The sequence below is a fragment of the Hyla sarda genome, chromosome 1, assembly GCF_029499605.1.
Source record: "Hyla sarda isolate aHylSar1 chromosome 1, aHylSar1.hap1, whole genome shotgun sequence".
NCBI classification, from domain to species: Eukaryota; Metazoa; Chordata; class Amphibia; order Anura; family Hylidae; genus Hyla; species Hyla sarda.
Window position 1 is genome coordinate 302,267,843 of NC_079189.1, and position 24,441 is coordinate 302,292,283.

The 24,441-nt window shown below is 45.3% G+C and overlaps 1 long non-coding RNA gene across 1 annotated transcript in view; it reads right to left on the reverse strand.

The window, feature by feature from the left end:
- Window positions 1-2,271: 2,271 nt before the first annotated feature.
- Window positions 2,272-24,441, reverse strand: part of LOC130305972 (uncharacterized) — a 46,558-nt gene continuing 24,388 nt past the window's right edge. Inside the window, exon 3 of the long non-coding RNA XR_008855384.1 lies at window positions 2,272-2,360. This is a non-coding gene — a long non-coding RNA (uncharacterized LOC130305972). The remainder of the gene's footprint in view (window positions 2,361-24,441) is intronic.

Here is a 24,441-nt window from a genome sequence, read left to right on the forward strand (position 1 = left end):
GAAACCTTTTTGATGTAGGATCACATGAGAGTCGCCTAAATATGTCCAAAACATTTTGGAGCTATTTGGAAATTTGGGGGTTAGCTCCCCCCTCATGTTTATATGATTTGTATGTTTTTATTGGCACAAACAGCACTCCCATTCTCAGGGTGGGATAATTGTTACATGTGCTTCTAGATATTTCCAGAAAGTATACATACATCTCCTGGCAGATTAGAGCAAGAAGATGATGGTTCAGCATTCCCATTAGTGGGGGGGGGGGGGGGGAAAGAGGAAATAAGCTTCCAGCAAGAAATGACCAGCAATACCGGTTTGGTGTAAAGTGGTTTAAATTTAAAGAAAAACTGTCACTTGATTTCTCCCGCACTATCCACAGGTACTGGTGGATAGTGCAGGAGACGCTGATTAAAATGAGCCCTACCTTGTCCGGATCTGCGCTGCCGTACGCAGTTCTCCCGCAATTGTAATTTTATTATCTGTTGAAATCTTCCTGTAACTGGCACGGGCAGGGCTTCGGCGCTTAACTGGCACTGACGTCAGCACCGCTTATGAATATTCATCCCCCCTCCCCCCAGTTAGAAGCGGCAAAGAGAGGGAGAACTGGAGGGATGGGGGAGGAATATTCATAAGCGGCGCTGACGTCAGTGCCAATTAAGCGCCGAACCCCCGCCCATGCCAGTTACAGGAAGATTTCAACAGATAGTAAAACTACAATTGCGGGAGAACTGCATCGCAGAAATTTCTCAGTGAGTTTACCTCTTTTTCTTGTGTATTTTTATGTGCAAAAAATGTGCGCAGTGACTTTCATTGCACCTTTTTGTGTGTCTTTTTTAATAGAGCAAAAGGCGAGTACTCTATTTTCTGCGTATTATGGAATGCATTCTACAGTGGATACAAATTTATCATGTGCATTTTTTGTTTAGATGCATTTTTTTGTGCAAATACGTTTATTTTTTTACGCAAAAATACACCACCATAAAGGACATGTAGGAAAGTGTTCTACCGGGACAGCCGGGGGATGCAGGAGTCGTCCCTCAACACTGCTAATCAACAACTACTCCCATTATGGGACAGAGCCTGTCCCATAATGGGAATAGTTGTAGTACTGCAGCGCTAAGAGACTGCACTTGCAAATCCCAATAGCTATTCACCAATCAGAGCTCCCATCTCCCAGGTGGGGATTATGAAATGTGACAGCTGTATATAGGAGCCGTGGGCAGCTCAGTGTAGCCGCATGTGCCGCTGGCTCTTACAGTTAATAAATGCGGATCGCAGCTGGTCTCTGGAGAATGACCTGCTGCGATCTGCACCTCAGCCCCTGGACTATAATTCCCATCATGGGTAGAGTCTGTCCCATGATGGGAGTAATTGTAGTACTGCAGCGCTGAGGGATGGCCCTTGCACATCCCCGGCTGTGGGACTTTTAGGACTACTACTCCCAGACTCCGTCCATGATGGAAGTTATAGTACAGGGGCTGAGGTGCAGATCTCAGCAGGTCATTCTCCAGAGACCTGCTGCGATCCGCATTTATTAACTGTAAAAGCCGGGGACACATGCAGCTACACTGCGCTGCCTGCCGGCTCCTGTATACAGCTGTCACATTTCATAATCCCTGCCCGGGAGACGGGAGCTCTGATTGGTGAATAGATATTCACCAAGCAGAGCTCACGTCTCCAAGCGGCAGCGATTATGAATTATGAGCGGTGTATACAGGAGCAGGTGCAGTGTAGCCGCATGTGCCGCCGACTTTTACAGTTAATAAATGCAGATTACAGCGGGTCTCTGGAGAATAACCCGGTGCGATCTGCCCCGCTACACTGCGCTCCCTGCCGGCTGCAGGCGGGAAATACTGTATACATTGTCATAATTCATAAAATTAAATAAATAAATCAAATAAATATAAAGTGTGTGGTTCCCCCATTTTTTCATTAGCAGCCAGATACCAACCAAGCAGCAACAGCCTGATGTTACCAGGGTGGGCGAGGACCATTGTTACTGGCCATCCCCAGCCTAAATAATGCCAGCCTGTTACCGCATAGGCCCAGGAGTGCCATTTTTGACACTGGGGCCTGTTGGTACTGTGTGACAGTGGGTACCGGGGAGCAATAATTGGGGGTTAGCGCTAACTGATTTTGGTGCTAATGCTAAGCCCTGGCTTAGTAATGGATTCTGTCTACAAGACGGCTTCCATTACTAAGCCTGAAAATTAAATTATAAAAACACAACACATTGAAAAAAATGTTTTATAAAAAAAAACACTCCCCCCACAGCCCACGTTAACCATTTAATTGACATATTTAAAAATGCTGTTCATCATTGCAATCCGACAAATCTGACATAGTCGTCCGCATTCACGTATCTAAAATGAGAAGAAAACAAAAACAATAAAACTACAATTATTTCTGGTTCCAAAAAGATGGTGTGAAATTTTTGATGTAAACTCGACTCTCAAATCTTTCAAAATACTATGTAAAGCAGACAATATATGTGGACACGCCCACTTTTACAAAATTGACGTGAACAGTGTAAACCACGGCACAAAGCTCTTCGAAAATGTGGTCGATACTTTTCGCGCCATAATTTTTTGGGGGGGCAGAAAATTCTTTGAGAATCTCCTCCTCTGTGTACTTTATAAAGATTTATGATTTTACTATGGTGCAAAGTTTTGTTCGGCACACACTGCTGCTCCAGCACTTCTAGATATGTGAGCAGTGTACAGCTGGAAAATGCCACAGCTCTGTAGAGTGATAGATAGAGAAGGAGTGCACGGTAGAGCGAGGGGGGGAGGGTTCTATATTTGCACAAAATGTATCAAAGGAGTGCACAACTTTTGTAAATCTTGAGCAAGAGTGTAAATTAGACAAGCAGTGTAAAAGGTTAGATCTATGTCTACAATAGACACCTAATGATAAATTTCCCGGTGTGACCTTACATGTGTGTTTATTTTTAGATAGTAAGATGGGGGTTTGGGGATTATGGAGGCTTTTACTCCCATATTAATTCAGCCAATAATATTTTGTATTTCCATCTGCCCCCTTTCTACCTAAGGCTAGGTCTACATCTTTGTTTGAGGCTCTCATGCAGGTTCTGTTTTTTGAGATATATATACACACAGTCATGGCCATAATGTTGGCACCCCTGAAATTTTTCAAGAAAATGAAGTATTTCTCCTAGAAAAGGATTGCAGTAACACATGTTTTGCTATACACATGTCTGTTCCCTTTGTGTGCAGTGGAACTAAACCAAAAAAGGGAGGAAAAAAGCAAATTGGACATAATGTCACACCAAACTCCCAAAATGGGCTGGACAAAATTATTGGCACCCTTAACTTAATATTTACTTGCAGACCCTTTGGAAAAAATAACTGAAATCAGTCGCTTTCTATAACCATCAATAAGCTTCTTACACCTCTCAGCCGGAATGTTGGACCACTCTTCCTTTACAAATGTCTCCAGGTCTCTCTTATTGGAAGGGCACCTTTTCCCAACAGCAACTTTAAGATCTCTCCACAGGTGTTCAATGGGATTTAGATCTGGACTCATTGCTGCCCACTTCAGAACTCTCCAGCACTTTGTTGCCATCCATTTCTGGGTGCTTTTTGATGTATGTTTGGGGTCATTGTCCTGCTGGAAGACCCAAGATCTCGGACGCAAACTCAGCTTTCTGTCACTTGGTTGTACAGTGCGACCCAAAATCTGTTGGTAATCCTCAGATTTACTGATACCTTGCACACATTCAAGGCACCCAGTGCCAGAGGCAGCAAAACAACCCCAAAACAGCATTGAACCTCCACCATATTTCACTGTAGGTACTGTGTTCTTTTCTTTGTAGGCCTCATTCCATTTTCGGTAAACAGTAGAATGATATGCTTTACCAAAAAGCTCTATCTTGGTCTCATCTGTCCACAAGACATTTTCCCAAAAGGATTTTTTGCTTACTCAAGTTCATTTTGCCAATTTTGGCTTTTTAATGTCTCTGTGTCAGTAGTGGGGTCCTTCTGGGTCTCCTGCCATAGCGTTTCATTTCATTTAAATGTCAATGGATAGTTTGCGCTGACACTGATTCTCCCTGAGTCTGCAGGACAGCTTGAATATCTTTGAAACTTGTTTGGGGCTGCTTATCCACCGTCCGGACTATCTTGCATTGACACCTTTCATAATTTTTTCTCTTCCGTCCAGGCCCAGAGAGATTAGCTACAGTGCCATGGGTTGCAAACTTCTTGATAATTTTGCGCACTGTGGACAAAGGAAAATCTAGATCTCTGGAGATGGACTTGTAACCTTGAGATTGTTGACATTTTTCCATAATTTGGGTTCTCAAGTCCTCAGACAGTTCTCTTCTCCTCTTTCTGTTGTCCATGCTTAGTGTGGCACACACAGACACACAATGCAAAGACTAAGTGAACTACTCTCCTTTTTATCTGCTTTCAGGTGTTATTTTTATATTGCCCAGATCTGTTACTTACCCCAGGTACATTTAAAGGAGCATCACATGCTTGAAAAAATCTTATTTTTCCACAATTTTGAAAAAGGTGCCAATAATATTGTTTAGCCCATTTTTGAAGTTTGTGTGACATTATGTCTAATTTGTTTTTTTTCCTCCCTTTTTTGGTTTAGTTCCAATACACACAAGGAATAAACATGTGTATAGCAAAACGTGTTACTGCAATCCTTTCCTGTGAGAAATACTTAATTTTCTAGGAAAATTTCAGGGGTGCCAACATTTATGGCCATGACTGCATGTACTGTGTATTATATATAAATGATTTATCAACACAATACAAGAATAAAACAACATACAGCCAGAGATAGACCCATCCCCACCACCCTCAAAAAAACAGGAGCAAATGAGCAGCAGGACAACACCCCTGAAGTAAGCAATCAATAAGAATAAGAAGATCACTAGGCGATTTATTTGGAACAACGCGTTTCGACGCCAGGACAGGCGTCTTTTTCAAGTTCACAACATCTAATGGTCACATAGACATTTATACAAGCTTAAAACACAACTCATCAGGGTCATCAGGGTCATGGCGCGTCAGAGGAAACACAAGATCAGGGTCACGGCGTATCAGAGGAAACACAAGATGAACAGACCGGAATGCATCAAAACAGTAAGTTTCAATATACACATTAAAAATCATAAACTTAGAGGTCTACAGTGCATAGAAAGACATAAAACAAGCAATAAAACCTAAATGTATCAATTATGTTACATTTTCAATCGTCTCGTTTAAACCATCAGGATGAAGGCATTTCAGTTTAAATATCCAGTAGGATTCCTTATTGATCAATTTGCGAAAGCGATCTCTCTGATCTTCATGGAAGTTTTAGAAGTTCCGTATTATTATTGTGTTTCAATGCAAAATGTCGGGATACACTTTGCAGTGGATATCCCTTCCTGATGTTAAAGCGATGTGCGTTCATGCGGGACCGCACCGTTCAGACGGTGCGGCCCACATACTGTAATTGACACGGGCACTCTAATAGGTAAACCGCATAGTTTGTATCGCAGTTATAATTGCGTTTAATCTGAAAAGTTTCATTGGTAATATTAGAAGAAGGAGAATGTCCAGCGCAGTAGAAGCTCAATTGCAGATAAAATTTATTCTGACACGGCAGTACAGGTAAAAGAACAGCAGTGACGCGTTTCGACCGCTTAAGCGATCTTAGTCATACTGGTGTACGGTTCAGACTGTTGGATGTCCTATATAGGGGAGGTGCTCACACCCACAGGTGTTAATCATCCTATCTTAGTGAGGAGTACCTCCCCAGCACAGGAAGTTCCATTACAAATAAGAAAGGTAAATAAACATAGTCCATTTACATACATCAAATTAAACATGGACAAACCCAAAGAAAAAAAGGGAAAAACACCATGTGTAAATCCAATAAAATCTTTGTAATGTGCAATACAGAAAAGAAAAGGAACAAACAGAAAAACATACAAGGGCTTATGAGGAAGTTTGGTTTGACGCACCATGTAATGCCTATGTAGGTATATTGAAATATTGAAAAAAGTGCAGACAAACACAATGGTAACACTGATACACTTATTCTCCAAGGCATAGAGAGAGTAGCCATGCCAACGAGGGGAGGAAATCATAGGCAAAAACTTCTCGACAGGGAAGTTTACTGGATCATGTGTTTGGACAGTAGGTACCCGAAAGGGTTAAATAAAAAACAAGATGTTATATTACACTATTGAGTATATTGAGCATATTACACTACTGAATATATCCAAACAATCATGTTTTTACCCCCCATCTGGGAAAAAGGTTTTTTTCTTTACATTTGTTATTACCATTTGCCCTCATTTGAGTCATGATAGCCGCAAGTTGTTGTTTTTTCGCACTGTGTAATTGCATATGACATATACTGTCGGAATAAAGAAAATAATAATATTTCAATATACCTACATAGGCATTACATGGTGTGTCAAACCAAACTTCCTCATAAGCCCTTGTATGTTTTTCTGTTTGTTCCTTTTCTTTTCTTTATTGCACATTACAAAGATTTTATTGGATTTACACATGGTGTTTTTCCCTTTTTTTCTTTGGGTTTGTCCATGTTTAATTTGATGTATGTAAATGGACTATGTTTATTTACCTTTTTTATTTGTAATGGAACTTCCTGTGCTGGGGGAGGTACTCCTCACTAAGATAGGATGATTAACACCTGTGGGTGTGAGCACCTCCCCTATATAGGACATCCAACAGTCTGAACCGTATACCAGTATGACTAAGATCGCTTAAGCGGTCGAAACGCGTCACTGCTGTTCTTTTACGTGTACTGCCGTGTCAGAATAAATTTTATCTGCAATTGAGCTTCTACTGCGCTGGACATTCTCCTTCTTCTTGTATGCTGACAGCCTAGTCCGGGCTGAGTCCGTTGCGCGTGAGTGGAAACTTGTTAGGGGTGAGCTGGATATACTTGTGGACTGTACTATTGGTAATATTAGATTTAAAATTAGAACACTTGTCCTGGAGAATATTGCAACACAAACATTTGTTCTTTCCACAGATGTTTATTGCTGGTTTAAATATTTGCACTGTATCTTTTTTTTGTTGCTGTTATTTTGTTTTTGAATTTGCTGGGGGCTAAATAGTTGTGCAGGGACATTGGTTTTCTAAAAGTGATCCGGGGACAGTCAGGGACCAAATCTTTCAGGATAGGGTCGTTTTTTATAATCGGCCAATATTTTTTTTAAATTTTCCTTATAGAATCAGAGGCACAATTAAATGTGGTAAGAAAATTATATTTAATCTTATTAATCTTATCATTTGTTTCATTACTTGGAATTTTTACTTTTGTTTTAGTAAGTTGATGTTGTTTTAACCTTTTAATTCTATTGTATGCCTGCACAAGAATTTGTTTAGGATAGTTTTTTTCTAAAAATCTTTTTTGTAAAATCTGTGATTGTGTTTTCAAATCTGAATCATCTGTACAGTTTTTTCGGATTCTGAGATACTGACCAAATGGCACATTTCGGAGACACTTAGGGTAGTGGCAACTGCGGTAATCTAAAAAACTATTAACATCCACAGTTTAAAAAAAAGTTTTAGTTTTAAAATGGCCAGAATCCGATTTAAAAATTTCCAAATCTAAAAACTGGACGGATGTGTCAGAAAAATGAGGTGTAAAATTGACCCCCCAGGTATTACTGTTAAGACATGAAACAAAATTAAGAGCCTGTGCATGCAATCCAGTCCAAAGGATAAAAAGGTCATCTATGTAACGCCTATAATAATAAATATATTTAAAAAAAAGGGAGATCAGGCTGTGCGATGTGTTGGGACTCGAAACGCCCCTTGCCCAAGATTGAGACAACCTACCCAGGGGAACAAACTCATTCCGGAGGGAAAACCAACTCTCTTATAAGGAGCCAGGGCATCCAGATTTTATCAAATTTCTTGGGGCACTTGCGACTAATGTACAGCATCCTGTACAGCAATAGGAGGAGGGGAAGTATCCTTCCAGGCCATAATCAGAACTTTCCGAGCACAGAACAATAGGAACCGAATAAGTAGACGCCTATGGGAGCCCGAGGCTAAGTCATCAATAACACCCAACCGACAAACAACAGGGGAAAAAACATGAGGAAATTCCAAGTGGTCCGCCAAGAACTGCAGCACCTCCCTCCAGAAGGGTTCCACACAAGGACAACTCCACATGGTATGCAAAAGAGAGCCCATATCCGCATGCCACCAAAAAAAAACATATGAAGAAGAGATACTCATACAGAATAGCCTAACCGTAGAGTAATATAATCTAAGGATGAACCTAACCTGAATAAGCAGATCTCGAGCATTAACCACCTTGGGGTAGTAGGTCTTAACAACTTCCTTCCACTGATTAACCGTCAAATCAGGAATATCATCTACTCACTTTGCAAAATCCAGCTCAAACAGACCCGCCGACTGCAATAATGTATAAGCCAAAGGTTTAGTGAGGTCAGCGGTACCCAGAAGCAACTACGCTTCAAAAAAGGCCGGGGTCACATCAAGGGAGCCAAACTGCACCACCACCACCGCATGTCTCAACTGGAAGTACCTAAACAGGGCACTCTGAGGGAGATGGAAGCGGTCACACGTTTCTTGGAATGAAGTGAAAGCAGGAAACTCCTAAAACAAGTACATGGCTAAATTGACTCCGTGAGTGCTCCAGAACCTGGCAGCCTCCATCTCCTGCAGGTGCTCAAAATGAGGATTTCCCCACAGAGGTGCCCTGCGAGACATAACCAGTAATGGAAAGCATCTAGAAACCTCCAGAAGCATCTAGAAATGGGGGACAATAACCTAGAAGTAGGGGTATACCTGTACACGGAACCGAGGACCAAACCATAGGGCCCCCAAAACACCATGCAAATACAGCCATTCCACAGAATCAAAGGCTTTATAGACATCTAGGCTAACTTAATAACCCCCAGAGGCATACCTTTCAGCTGCAGCTATGTTAAGGTGCAATCTTTGTACTTTAATATCTGTGGCCCTCCTTGGCATAAAACCCATTTGGTCAGGATGTATGACAGCGGCTATAACCCTACACAGCCGATTAGCTAGAACTTTGGCCAGAAGTTTAATATTTACATTAAGGAAAGAAATGGGCCTATAGGAATCCGGTAGAGTCGGATCCTTGCCTGGTTTGGGAAGAACCACAATAAGGGCCTCTCTCATAGAGTTAGGGAGTCTCCCAGTCTACAGGGCCACGCTGAAACTAGTCTGTAAAATAGGGATAAGTCGTTCCTCATTCGCCCTGTAACAGTTACCAATCATGCCATCTAGCCCCGGGGTCTTCCCCGATGGAAGAGAAGCAATAGCCCTCGAGATTTCGGCATCAGAAAAGGGGGCATCCAACACAGCAGCCTGAGACGCATTTAAAGGCGTCAGAGGCAAACCTTGCCAAAAAGACACTAAACCAGCTGGAACAGTCGGTGAGTGAGAGGTATGAAGACAACTATAGAATTCCCGAAATACCTCATTAATACCAACAGGGTCAGTTACAAGTGTCCCAGTAGCCCCCCTAATACAGGGCATAGCAGCGACAGGTCTACTTTCCCTAGCCAAGTATGCCAACAACCTACAATTTTTATCCCAAAATTCAAATAAAGCAGCCTCCCTATCCACCATTTTCTTTTGAATCTTCTCCTTCTGAAGGATTAATAGAGCCCGTTGAACATTCAACCATTTACTTTCATTATCAGGGGAAGGGTTCCTCACTACCTCTGCTTACAAAGCCCCAATCTCAACCTGTAACGCTCTCTCTCTAGCGGAGTAAAACCTCCTGTGTCCTGCGACCCCTGCCATAAAAGCGCCAAACCTCAGTAAGGGACATCGCCATACTCCAATTGTTGAGACTAGGAGAACCAGAGTCTGCTGCACCATCCGGGACCGCATTAAAGTCACCTATAAGAAGAACAGGCAGAGAAGGAAATGTTAATAGTTTGGACATGATACAATATAAGATGTCGACATGGAACGGAGGAGGGACATACACAGACACCAACAGAAAACAGTAGGAGTGAAGGGAACACTGGACGATCACAAACCTACCAAAATGATCACAAACCACTTGATCAATAACCAGGAGAAGGGATTTAGTAACCAAGATAGAGACCCCCTTCTCAGAAGACGAATAAGTGGAATGATATCCCCTCGCTATCAAAGCCCTCTTTAGGGCAAGTGTTTTCAGACCCATTAAATATGTTTCTTGTAAGCAAATCAGATGTGGGGACAGCTTCTTAACAAAATCCAGACATAGCGCCCGTTTGAACTTGGAATTAAGGCCCCAAACATTCCAGCTCAAGATTTTAAGTGACCCCATTTATCCATAGCTAAAAAGACCATTCGCAGTAAAAAATACAACCTTACTGGAGTAAGGACTCACCTAGGACATAACACCATTGCTCGAGGTACTCCGGGAACACACACCTCCCAAATTACAGAAGAGACAACAGTCAACACTGACAGACAAACCAAGAAACAAACACAAAAACAAATGCATCCCCTACCAATACATCCCCAACAATACCCTAACACTAAAACTCGTGTAGACCTGGACCCTGTAACACTAGCCTAACAGAGGTAGCAAAAGTCCTAGTGACCTAAACAGTCCCGCACTAAGGGACCCCCCTTAAAGGCCGGAAAGTCCCAGGGGGAAGTCCGTGGTCAGAACTCAAGGATGGGAGTGGAAAGAAACATCCTAATTCCCTACTCTCGCTAACTAACACAGTAAGGCAAGACCAAGGATCCATTGAACAGGTCAGTCCGGAGGAGCCGCAGCAGGAACCGCATCCACCCACTGCAAGGCCTCGACTGGGGATGTGAAGAATCTGGTATTCGTCCCATCCACCACACAAAGACGGGCTGGGAACAGCATGGCATAGCGATATCCATTGGTACGGAGACGGCTACGAACTTCAGTGAACTTGTTTCTCTGGTTACACAGCTCCATAGAAAAGTCCAGATAAAATGCCACCCTGGTGTCATTAAAGCTGACCTCTCCTTTAATTCGCAGAGCACTCAGGATAGCGTTTCTGTCCCTATCATGTAGAAGCTTTGCCAGGAACAGTCTAGGAGGAGCCCCCCCCCCCCAGGTGGGGGGAGGCTGAGCAGGGACCCAATGGGCCCTCTCTACAGTAAAATGAGGTGAGAAGGTATCAGAAGGCAACAATTCCTTGAGCCAGGGTTCCAGAAAGGCCACAGGATCCAAACCTTCAGCTTTTTCAGGCAGGCCCACCAGGTGGATATTATTATGCTTCAGTCTATTCTCCATGTCATCCGCCCTGTCAAGTACTGACTTAATCTGTCGCTGCATGGTCGTCAATTGCGCCGGCATAGGTGAGTGTCTTCGATGGTGGAGACCTCTGCTTTACCTCGCCAGTGCACTCATGGAACTTTTGAGTCTTGTGACAAAGTATCACAAAATCTTAACCTTGGAAACCATCATTGTTTGGCAGGAGGTGATTGCTGCTAGAAGTTGCGTAAACTTCTGATCCACTGAATCAGCAGGACAGGCAGAGTGGTGAGGGGAGCAGCATCTCTCTGAGTCAGTAGAACTGGGGAACATAGGGGGGAGGGAGCAGGAGACAAGCCCTCCGCCATCCCCTGCATTGGCAGAAATCTTAGAGACCAGAGAAGTAGGAGCACAAGGGTCAAATCCGGCAGGCTCACCGGCAGGCGGGGGACCCTCATCAGAGGAGACCTCATCTTTTGAAAAATGTCTGTCTGCCTTAGCCGCTTGTTTGTTCTTTCTAGACCTGCTCCTCGGACCCCCCCATGTCCACCACTAACAAGATTACCACAAAGTCCCGAGAAGAGTCACAGTAGAGGCCCAGCAGCTGCACAGCAGAAACCCAGAAGAGTCACTGTGGGTGCCCAGTAGGTGCGCAACAGATGCACAGTAGAGCACAGTAGAGGCACAGCAGAGGCACAGAGGTTGCACAGGAGTAGTGTTGCTCGCGAATATTCCCAATGCGAATTTTATTCATGAATATCGCATATTCGCGAATTCGCGAATATAGCACTACATAATCGTAATTACGAATAATCGTTATTTTTTTTTCACAGTACACATCACAGTGATCACCCCTCTCTGCTTCCAGCTTGTGTGGTGTAAAGAAGGTTCTAATACTACTGTGTGAGACTGGCGTGCGAATGTTCGCATATGCGAAAATTTGCATATGGTAATTTTCGCATATGCGCATTTCCGCATATGCTCATTTTTGTACATGCTAATTTTCGCATACGCAAATTTTCGCATATGTGAAAATAAAATGCTAATATTACGAATATGCGAATTTAGCAAATATATGACGAATATTCATCCATATATTCGTGAAATATCGCGAATTCGAATATGGCCTATGCCGCTCAACACTACGCAGGAGACTCACAGTAGATGCACTGCCGATGCACAGGGATTGCCCAGTAGATGCACAGTAAATGCTCAGTGGATGTTCAGCAGGTGTGACGCAGATGCACAGCGGTTGCCTGTAGATGCACAGTAGGTGCACAATAGATGCGCTGCAGATGCACAGCAGTTGCACAGTAGATGCACATTAGAGGCACAGTGGATGCGCAATAAAAGCTCTGCAGATGCACAGGGGCTGCATAGTAGTTGCACAGTGGATGCACAGAAGATGCAGAGTCACCGCAGAGACACTGACGATGCCAGTAGATGCACAGTAGAGTAACTGCAGATGCACAGGAGATGCACAGTAGACAAAACAGAGATGGGCACCACAGAATCAGCTTGCAGGCAGTCAATACCCTTTAGAGAATAACTCACACCCTGGAGGCCAAAGCTGCAGCAGACATGTTAGTTGGAGCCCAAAAGGGTGATTAATCAGGATAAAACAGAGCTGGGTCAGCGGGAGCACGACGATGTGCGTCAGCTCAGCTCTCCATGCAAACCATGCCCCCCGTATTGAATGTGTTTAACAGATGCTTCAATAATAAGTAGTGTGAAAAGAGATGACTACAGGAGATGTAGCAAAAAAAACTTTGGAATATTTGAATCCACAACTATTTGCAAAGTTTCTTTATTTGTTTAGAGACTTTGTCATAAAGGGTACCTTATGCCCAAGTAATACTTTCTTACCTTGTGGTGCCTACCATAATGAAATAGTGCTACAATAAATGATCTAATCTTTCCAGGTGGTGCTGTTTGATTTATGTTTATTTTGTGTAGCAGATTAAATCTTATTTTCACAGCAGTGAATAAATAACTGTTGACAAGTTGTGGGAAAGCCTACTCGTTTACATGAAATGAATGTTTTCCATAATCGTAACAAGGTACAACTTGTTTGACTGGATATGCTTCTTGCATTTTGACAAGTGCAACTTCCAACCTACTATAGTGTCTGAATTTGCCTTGATAGTTTTGTACTGTCTTTTCTGTATATAAAGTGACTGTATTGGACTTTACACAGAATTTTCTATTCATCAAAAGTACAAGTCAAGCAGGCTTTTATTATTAATATGAGCTAGATTGTATGATTAATAATATGCTTTCATTGCAGTACACCATTATATTGTTTCCCTTTTATTGCAGAATAAATGTTTTCCTTGGTGTTTTGCCATTTACCTTTGAGCATCAGTTTAATAAGCTTTTATACAAGTTCATTTTAAGGCTAGCATTGCTTACTAAACTATATGAGACTTTTGTCAACTAAAACTGGATATACAGTAATAGATGAATGATGTCTGAACCTACCAATTTTAGCAGGAATAGCCAACCATCTAAGATGTATGGCCATCCGATACTCCCCTGTAGACAGATGTCAGAAGAGAAAAGTATCAGGCTTTGGAATTTAAAATACTTGATCATGTGTTCTCTGACAGTAGCTCCTACCCTTCTCCATTCAGAACACATGTACCCTCAAATGAGCCAAGCGTGTATGTGTACAGGAGGCCAGAGATATAGCTGTTGGCCAAAGTCATTAACAATCATTATCAGTGAGAGGTGTATTATATGTGACCCCAAACTGTGTGTCCATAACATAATATGGGTAATGCATCTTTTGTTGTGGTGTTTTGGTAGGTTTTATTTCCTATTTTTACCCATAGGCTTCTACATAGGACTTGAAAGATGCCAGAAAAAAAACATTTTCCAAATGTAAGAAAACACAAATGGGTTGCATTCCATTTAAAAGACCAATGTTTTCTAACCAGGGTTCCTACAGCTGTTGGAAAATTATCTCTGTGTGGTAGCCCCACCCATTTACGCAGGACTGGCTCCCTTTGCACACCTGACTAGTGATGTCATGTCTTGGCTGCAAGGCAACCTGGGAAAACCCAAGACCTGAGTAATTTTGTATGCTGTCAAAAATAAATATATTGGGATGTAAATCACAGTAGAATTGCAAGATCACTGTCACACACAGGTAAAGATACTATATTATGAACTACACTAAATTTACAGTCCCTGGAGTATAGTCAATGTCACGATGCCGGCTGGCAGGAGGTGGATCCTCTGTGCCAGAGAGGGATTGGCGTGGACCGTGCTAGTGGACCGGTTCTAAGTCACTACTGGTGTTCACCAGAGCCCGCCGCAAAGCGGGATGGTCTTGCTGCGGCGGTAGTGACCAGGTCGTATCCACTAGCAACGGCTCAACCTCTCTGACTGCTGAAGATAGGCGCGGTACAAGGGAGTAGACAGAAGCAAGGTCGGACGTAGCAGAAGGTCGGGGCAGGCAGCAAGAATCGTAGTCAATAAGGCAAAAGCAGGAGGTCAAGTACACAGTATGGACAAACACAGTAACGCTTTCACTAGGCTCTAAGGCAACAAGATCCGGCAAGGGAGTGCAGGGGCAGTGATCAGAAATAGTCTGGGAGCAGGTGGAAGCCAATTAAGCTAATTGGGCCAGGCACCAATCATTGGTGCACTGGCCCTTTAAGTCTCAGGGAGCTGGCGCGCGCGCGCCCTAGAGAGCGGAGCCGCGCGCGCCAGCACATGACAGCAGGGGACCGGGACGGGTAAGTGACCTGGGATGCGATTCGCGAGCGGGCGCGTCCCGCTGTGCGAATCGCATCCCCGACGGCCATGACAGTGCAGCGCTCCCGGTCAGCGGGACCGACCGGGGCGCTGCGGAGAGAGAGACGCCGTAAGCGCTCCGGGGAGGAGCGGGGACCCGGAGCGCTAGGCGTAACAGTACCCCCCCCCTTAGGTCTCCCCTTCTCTTTGTCCGGTAACTGCCTCCCCTGGGATGAGGACACCGGGAAAGAATGGAGGGTTTCCTCAATGGAAGGCAGTACAGCAGGAGTGGGAATGGGGAGGGAGGGCAGAGGGCGAGGCCTGGCACGGGGCAGTGTGACACCAGGACGGGGGCCATGAGGAGGCACCGAGGCTTGCCTGACTGGACTGGGAGGGGGGGAGAGGCACTTCTTATGGCAGGCAGAGTCCATAAAGACCTTAGGGAGACCGGTTACAGGGGGAACCACAGGGTCACGGCAGGGAGTACTGGGAACCGGTTTAAGGCAGTCCTTGAAACAAGAGGTACCCCAGCTCTTGATCTCCCCTGTGGACCAATCCAGGGTTGGGGAATGGTGTTGAAGCCAAGGTAGTCCAAGGAGAATTTCGGAAGTGCAATAGGAGAGGACCAAAAACTCAATTTTTTCGTGATGAGGTCCGATGCACATTAGGAGGGGCTCCGTGCGGTAACGCACGGTGCAATCCAACCTGACTCCGTTGACCGCGGAAATGTAGAGTGGCTTGACGAGACGGGTCACCGGGATGCGGAATTTATTCACCAAGGAATCCAGAATAAAATTCCCAGAGGCACCGGAGTCCAAGCAGGCCACGGCTGAGAGGGAAGAGTTGGCTGAAGGAGAAATCCGTACGGGCACCGTGAGACGTGGAGAAGCCGACTTAGCATCAAGAGACGCCACACCCACGAGAGCTGGGTGCGAGCGTGCGTTTCCCAGACGTGGAGGACGGATAGGGCAATCCACCAAGAAATGTTCGGTACTGGCACAGTACAGACAAAGATTCTCTTCCCTACGGCGATTCCTCTCTTCCTGGGTCAGGCGAGACCGATCCACTTGCATGGCCTCCTCGGCGGGAGGCCTAGGCGTAGATTGCAATGGAGACTGTGGGAGAGGTGTCCAGAGATCTAAGTCTTTTTCCTGGCGGAGCTCTTGATGCCTCTCAGAAAAACGCATGTCAATGCGAGTGGCTAGATGAATGAGTTCATGCAGGTTAGCAGGAGTTTCTCGTGCGGCCAGAACATCTTTAATGTTGCTGGATAGGCCTTTTTTAAAGGTCGCGCAGAGGGCCTCATTATTCCAGGATAGTTCAGAAGCAAGAGTACGGAATTGTATGGCGTACTCGCCAACGGAAGAATTACCCTGGACCAGGTTCAGCAGGGCAGTCTCAGCAGAAGAGGCTCGGGCAGGTTCCTCAAAGACACTTCGAATTTCCGAGAAGAAGGAGTGTACAGAGGCAGTGACGGGGTCATTGCGGTCCCAGAGCGGTGTGGCCCAAGACAGAGCTTTCCCAGACAGAAGGCTGACTACGAAAGCCACCTTAGACCTTTCAGTAGGAAACTGGTCCGACATCATCTCCAAGTGCAGGGAACATTGTGAAAGAAAGCCACGGCAAAACTTAGAGTCCCCATCAAATTTGTCCGGCAGGGACAAGCGGAGGCTAGGAGTGGCCACTCGCTGCGGAAGAGGTGCAGGAGCTGGCGGAGGAGATGGTTGTTGCTGCTGTAGCTGAGACTGAAATTGCTGTAGCTGTGACTGAAGCTGCTGTAGCTGCGACTGGAGTTGCTGTGTCATGGTGGTCAAGTACGACAGCTGGTGATCTTGTTGGGCGATCTGTCGGGCTTGCTGGGCGACCAGTGTAGTGAGGTCGGCGACAACTGGCAGAGGAACTTCAGCGGGATCCATGGCCGGATCTACTGTCACGATGCCGGCTGGCAGGAGGTGGATCCTCTGTGCCAGAGAGGGATTGGCGTGGACCGTGCTAGTGGACCGGTTCTAAGTCACTACTGGTGTTCACCAGAGCCCGCCGCAAAGCGGGATGGTCTTGCTGCGGCGGTAGTGACCAGGTCGTATCCACTAGCAACGGCTCAACCTCTCTGACTGCTGAAGATAGGCGCGGTACAAGGGAGTAGACAGAAGCAAGGTCGGACGTAGCAGAAGGTCGGGGCAGGCAGCAAGAATCGTAGTCAATAAGGCAAAAGCAGGAGGTCAAGTACACAGTATGGACAAACACAGTAACGCTTTCACTAGGCTCTAAGGCAACAAGATCCGGCAAGGGAGTGCAGGGGCAGTGATCAGAAATAGTCTGGGAGCAGGTGGAAGCCAATTAAGCTAATTGGGCCAGGCACCAATCATTGGTGCACTGGCCCTTTAAGTCTCAGGGAGCTGGCGCGCGCGCGCCCTAGAGAGCGGAGCCGCGCGCGCCAGCACATGACAGCAGGGGACCGGGACGGGTAAGTGACCTGGGATGCGATTCGCGAGCGGGCGCGTCCCGCTGTGCGAATCGCATCCCCGACGGCCATGACAGTGCAGCGCTCCCGGTCAGCGGGACCGACCGGGGCGCTGCGGAGAGAGAGACGCCGTAAGCGCTCCGGGGAGGAGCGGGGACCCGGAGCGCTAGGCGTAACAGTCAAATAAAAAATAAATCCTGGAATACCCCTTTATTCCCTGCACTCACGTTCCTTTTATATATCCTGCTGATCTAATCTGTATTTTCTGACCTATTGCCTGTGACTTTACTACCCCTTACCTTGATGTTCTGTTCTTTAGCTGCCCTCTTGGTTTCTGACCCTGGTTAACCTCTTGTTGAAATTACAATCCTTTATTTTACCATATTTGTGCACTGACTGACATTTTTCTATTGACAATGGAACACAATATTATAAGATTTTTTTTACAAATCTGCTATTTTCAAATGCAGTTTTATGGCAAAAAATTGAAGAAAGAAATCCTGGCACTCACTGTTATCTTCTGCCAAACGTAGTGTGTTTATTTACACAGTGCTGAATACAAAGACTTGTTTCGGCCAAAGCCTTTCTCAGACTGACATGCCCAGTCTGAGAAAGGCTTTTGCCGAAACGCGTCTTTGTATTTAGCACTGTGTAAATAAGCACACTACGTTTGGCAGAAGATAACAGTGAGTGCCGGGATTTCTTTCTTCAATTGTTCTGCAACTGTCCTCGTGCACCACTAATAATAGTGCCAACCCTTCCCACATCTCCATTATGGCAAAAAATGGCCAGTTTTATTGTGTATGAACATAAGTCTAAAGCAGAGCGCTGCCTAGTATGTGTTGAAAATATGTAATGAGACCAGGCCCTTCGCTACAGGACAGGCAAACCAAGCAATTGCTTGGGGCCCCGAGCTGGCTGGGGGGCCCGAGCAGAGCCGGTGCTTGCCCGTCCTGTAGCAACGGGGCAATTCCCCCATCACTATTAAGGACATCCCTGTGTCCCAAAAAATCTTTTTGGGACACAAGGATGCCCCGGTTACCTCTGTGTGGCCGCCGGCCCTGCGTTAACTTTAAAAACGCAGGGGCCAACGGGAAGTAGCGCACGCAGGGACGTCACTGATGTCCCGTGCGTGCGCCCATGGCAACAGAGCGGATCGGTGAGGACGCGCGCGCATGGTAGGTAAGTGACCAGCGGGCAGCGGCAAGTCATCTTCAGTATTGCACCTAATGTGGGGGACTATATACTGCACATAATGGGGGGGAACTATATACTGCACCTAATGTGGGGAACTATATACTGCACCTAATGTGGGGAACTATATACTGCACCTAATGTGGGGGACTATATACTGCACCTAATGTGGGGGACTATGTACTGCACCTAATGTGGGGGACTATGTACTGCACCTAATGTGGGGGACTATGTGCTGCACCTAATGTGGGGGAACTATACTGCACCTAATGTGGGGGGAACTATACTGCACCTAATGTGGGGGAGCTATACTGCACCTAATGTGGACGAGCTATATTGCACCTAATATGTGGGGAACTCTGCCGCACCTAATGTGGGGGGAACTCTGCCGTACCTAATGTGGGTGGAACTCTGCCGCACCTAATGTGGGGGGAACTCTGCCGCACCTAATGTGGGGGGAACTCTGCCGCACCTAATGTGGGGGAAACTCTGCTGCACCTAATGTGGGAGGAACTCTGCCGCACCTAATGTGGGGGGAACTCTGCTGCACCTAATGTGGGGGGAACTCTGCTGCACCTAATGTGGGGGGAACTCTGCTGCACCTAATGTGGGGGGAACTCTGCTGCACCTAACGTGGGGGGAACTCTGCTGCACCTAACGTGGGGGGAACTCTGCTGCACCTAACGTGGGGGGAACTCTGCTGCACCTAATGTGGGGGGAACTCTGCTGCACCTAATGTGGGGGGAACTCTGCTGCACCTAATGTGGGGGGAACTCTGCTGCACCTAATGTGGGGGGAACTCTGCTGCACCTAACGTGGGGGGAACTCTGCTGCACCTAACGTGGGGGGAACTCTGCTGCACCTAACATGGGGGGAACTCTGCTGCACCTAACGGGGGGGTTGACTCTGCTGCACCTAACGGGGGGAACTCTGCTGCACCCAATGGGGGGGAACTCTGCTGCACCTAACGGGGGGAACTCTGCTGCCCCTAACGGGGGGGGGGGGAACTCTGCTGCACCTAACGTGGGGGGAACTGTGCTGCACCTAACGTCGGGGGAACTGCGCTGCACCTAATGTGGGAGGAACTGTGCTGCACCCAATGTGGGGGGAACTGTGCTGCACCTAATGTGGGGGGGAACTGTGCTGCACCTAATGTGGGGGGGGGGAACTGTGCTTCACCTAATGTGGGGGGAACTGTGCTGCACCTAATGTGGTGGCCTCGTATCGATGTTCGCTCACGTCGCGCTCCCAGAATTCAAGGGCCAGACTCTGCCGCACCTAATGTGGGGGGAACTCTGCCGCACCTAATGTGGGGGAACTCTGCCGCACCTAATGTGGGGGATCTCTGCTGCACCTAATGTGGGGGGATCTCTGCTCCCAGAATTCAAGGGCCGGCGTTACTACGTCCTGATGCCGGCCCTAGAGCGTGACGTGCGTGAACATCAAGGGGGGGGCCTCCATGTCCATTTTGCTTGGCCCCCAAATTCCTTCAAATGGCCCTGAATGAGACCAGGATGTTCTGCAACCTATGTGAATTTTTATTGAAGATCTCACAGTAATTTGGCACCTAAAACATATCTTTTCTAGGATAATCTTTAAATTGTAATAATAGGCAGAGAGATAATGAAGCTCTCTACCCGATCATAGAGAGAACCATGTAACAGCCCTCAAGTCTCTCCCTGCACTCATCTCTTATGAAACAGAAAGCTGAGCACTCAATGTTAACATAAGCGTTGTTCAAATCGGTTATATGTTCGTTATTGACACATAACGGATATAAAACTGATGTTGACGGAAGTAAAATGTTTTTTGTTTTTGTAAACTTGCATATAAAATAACAGATTGTTAACATCCATTATTAGCTGTTAAAACATCCGTTTATCTCTATTTAGTGCCCGTTTTTATTTAACCAGTTTTTATTTTCTGAGAATGCTCGGGTAATAATAACCCAGGTTAACAGAGGTTACTTCTGTCACCATAGACTACTAATGTACGTTAGAATATTGGTTATTTATGACGGGAAAAATAATACTGCATGCCCATTATTTTTCTATAAGCATAACTGATGATAACTGAGTACAACAGATGATAACTGAGTACAACAGATATTTTAAAAAGCCCATAGGAATGAATGGGATCCGTTAACTCCATTTTCATTTCTCAATTTCTCTTATGGAAGTAAGAAACAGAAACGTATGGGGGATGTAAACCCACCCTCAGTTTCCTTCTAGGGATCAGACCAAAGCTAATAGGAACATGGTCTAAAAGGCTTTGTGGAGGTGAACATTGTGTGTGTTCAATGGAGCTGTTAGTGTGCAGGGGGAGCTGTCCGTGGGGAGAAGAAATCAGTCTGTATATAGGGGGAGCAGTCACTGTGGAAGGAGAGCGGTCTGTATGCAGGGGGAGCTGCCCCTGTTTGAGCTGTCTTTGTGGAGGTGAGAGCTTTCTCTGTGGAGAGGTGACCTGTGTATGTGGAGCTGTCGGTGTGTAGAGGGAGCCATCTGTTTGTAGAGGGCAGTATGTGTGGTGGCCCAGTACCGGAATTGTACCCATGTACCCTTGCTGCCCTGTCAGGCACCCTCCCTACAGTGTCCCCTGGGCCCCCCTGCATATTCATTTGTATATATGTTACCCAGTGTATTATACCTGTAACATGTTATAGCTTTAATAACAAGTGGCATGTGAGAAACTGTCACGATGCCGGCTGGCAGGTAGTGGATCCTCTGTGCCAGAGAGGGATTGGCGTGGACCGTGCTAGTGGATCGGTTCTAAGTCACTACTGGTTTTCACCAGAGCCCGCCGCAAAGCGGGATGGTCTTGCTGCGGCGGTAGTGACCAGGTCGTATCCACTAGCAACGGCTCAACCTCTCTGGCTGCTGAAGATAGGCGCGGTACATAGTTACATAGTTACATAGTTAGTATGGTTGAAAAAAGACATACGTCCATCAAGTCCAACCAGGGGATTGAAGGGAAGGATGTAAGGGGATAAGGGAAAGGGATGTAGTTTTATAATTCTGCATAAGCTTTAATGTTATTTTGTTCCAGGAATGTATCTAACCCTGTTTTAAAGCTGTTAATTGTTCCTGCTGTGACCAGTTCCTGAGGTAGACCGTTCCATAAATTCACAGTCCTCACGGTAAAGAAGGCGTGCCGCCCCTTTAGACTAAACCTTTTCTTCTCCAGACGGAGGGAGTGCCCCCTCGTCCTTTGGGGGGGTTTAACCTGGAACAGTTTTTCTCCATATTTTTTGTATGGGCCATTAATATACTTATATACGTTTATCATATCCCCCCTTAAACGTCTCTTCTCAAGACTAAACAATTGTAACTCCTTTAATCGCTCCTCATAGCTAAGATGTTCCATGCCCCATATTAGTTTGGTCGCGCGTCTCTGCACCCTTTCCAACTCTGCAGTGTCCCTTTTATGAACAGGCGACCAAAACTGAACAGCATATTCCAGGTGAGGCCGTACCAATGCTTTATAAAGGGGGAGTATTATGTCCCTGCCCCTTGAGTCCATGCCTCTTTTGATACATGACAATATCCTGCTGGCTTTGGAAGCAGCAGCCTGACATTGCATGCTATTCTGTAGTCTGTGATCTACAAGTACACCCAGATCCTTCTCTACCAGTGACTCTGCCAGTTTAATCCCCCCTAAGACATACGACGCATGCAGGTTATTAGTACCCAGATGCATAACTTTACATTTATCCACATTGAACCTCATTTGCCAAGTGGATGCCCAGACACTTAGTCTATCCAAGTCATCTTGTAACTTATGCACATCCTCTATAGACTGTACCGTGCTACAAAGCTTGGTGTCATCTGCAAAGATAGAAACAGAGCTGTTAATACCATCCTCTATATCATTGATAAATAAATTAAACAGCAGCGGGCCCAGTACTGAACCTTGGGGTACACCACTAATAACCGGGGACCAATCAGAGTACGAATCATTTACCACCACTCTCTGGGTACGATCCATGAGCCAGTGTTCAATCCAGTTACAAACTAAAGTTTCCAAGCCCAAGGACCTTAACTTACCTGTCAGACGTCTGTGAGGGACAGTATCAAACGCTTTGGCAAAATCCAGAAACACTATATCCACAGCCATTCCTCTGTCAAGGCTTCTACTCACCTCTTCATAAAAGCAAATTAGATTGGTTTGACAACTTCTATCCTTAGTAAACCCATGCTGGCTATCACTTATAATACTATTATCCCCTATGTATTCCTGTATGTAATCCCTTATAAGTCCTTCAAACAATTTACCCACAATGCACATTAGACTTACCGGTCTATAATTGCCTGGCGAAGACCTAGAGCCCTTCTTGAAGATTGGTACCACATTAGCCTTGCGCCAGTCCCTTGGCACAATACCAGACACCAGAGAATCTCTAAATATCATGAACAAGGGTACAGATATTACTGGACTTACCTCTCTAAGAACTCTTGGGTGTAGTCCATCCGGCCCTGGAGATTTGCTTACATTTACTTTACTTAACTTACCTTGTACCATCTCTACATTAAGCCAGTTCAGTACATTACATGATGTGTTACCAGCACTGACCTGACCAATGTCAGCTCCTTCTTCCATAGTATATACAGAACTAAAGAACCCATTCAGTAGCTCCGCCTTCTCTTGATCGCCCGTGACAACCTCCCCATTATCATTATTAAGGGGTCCTACATGCTCTGTCCTTTGTTTTTTTGTATTTATATATCTAAAAAAATATTTAGGATTAGTTTTGCTTTCTTCGGCCACCTGTCTCTCATTTTGAATTTTTGCTGTTTTTATTACATTTTTACAGATTTTATTAAGCTCCTTGTACTGTTTAAATGTTATAGCTGACCCATCAGATTTGTATTTTTTGAAGGCTATTTTTTTGTTGTTTATTGCTCTTTTAACCTCATTTGTCAGCCATGTAGGATTTAGTTTTAATCGTTTATATTTGTTCCCCTTTGGTATATATTTAGCTGTATAGTTATTTAGAGTTGATTTAAAGATGTCCCATTTACCTTCTGTATCAGTATTTGAGAACACCTCCCCCCAGTCTATGTCCTGTAGTGCAGCCCTCAACCCAGGGAAGTTTGCCTTTTTAAAGTTATATGTTTTTGCTTTCCCCGTCTGTCTTTGTTTTCTACATTTTAAGTCAAAAGTAACTATATTGTGGTCGCTATTACCAAGGTTTTCCCGCACAGTTACATTACCAACCAGCTCTGCGTTGTTGGAAATGATCAGATCCAACAAGGCATCACTTCTTGTTGGGTCCTCCACAAACTGGCCCATAAAATTATCCTGCAATAAATTTAGGAATTTTCTCCCCTTTGTAGTTTTAGCCAACCCCGGACCCCAATCTATATCTGGATAGTTAAAATCTCCCATTATTACCACTGTACCTGCCCGGGCGGCCCTCTCTATTTGTTTATACAGCCGACCTTCTATCTCTTCAGTGATATTAGGGGGTCTGTAGATTACACCAAATATTATTTTTTCAGTATTTCCCTCCTTTTGTAATTCTACCCACAGTGATTCCACATCCTCAGAATCATCACACACTATGGCATCGTTCACATTGACTTTCATACCACTTCTTACATACAGACAGACTCCACCACCTTTTCTGTTCATTCTATCCTTGCGAAACAATGTAAACCCCTGCAGATTGACAGCCCAGTCATGCGAGGAGTCCAGCCATGTCTCAGTGACCCCAACTATATCAATGTGTTCCTCCAGTATCAAGGCCTCAAGCTCCCCCATTTTATTTGCTAGGCTTCTGGCATTTGTGAACATACACTTTACATTTCCAT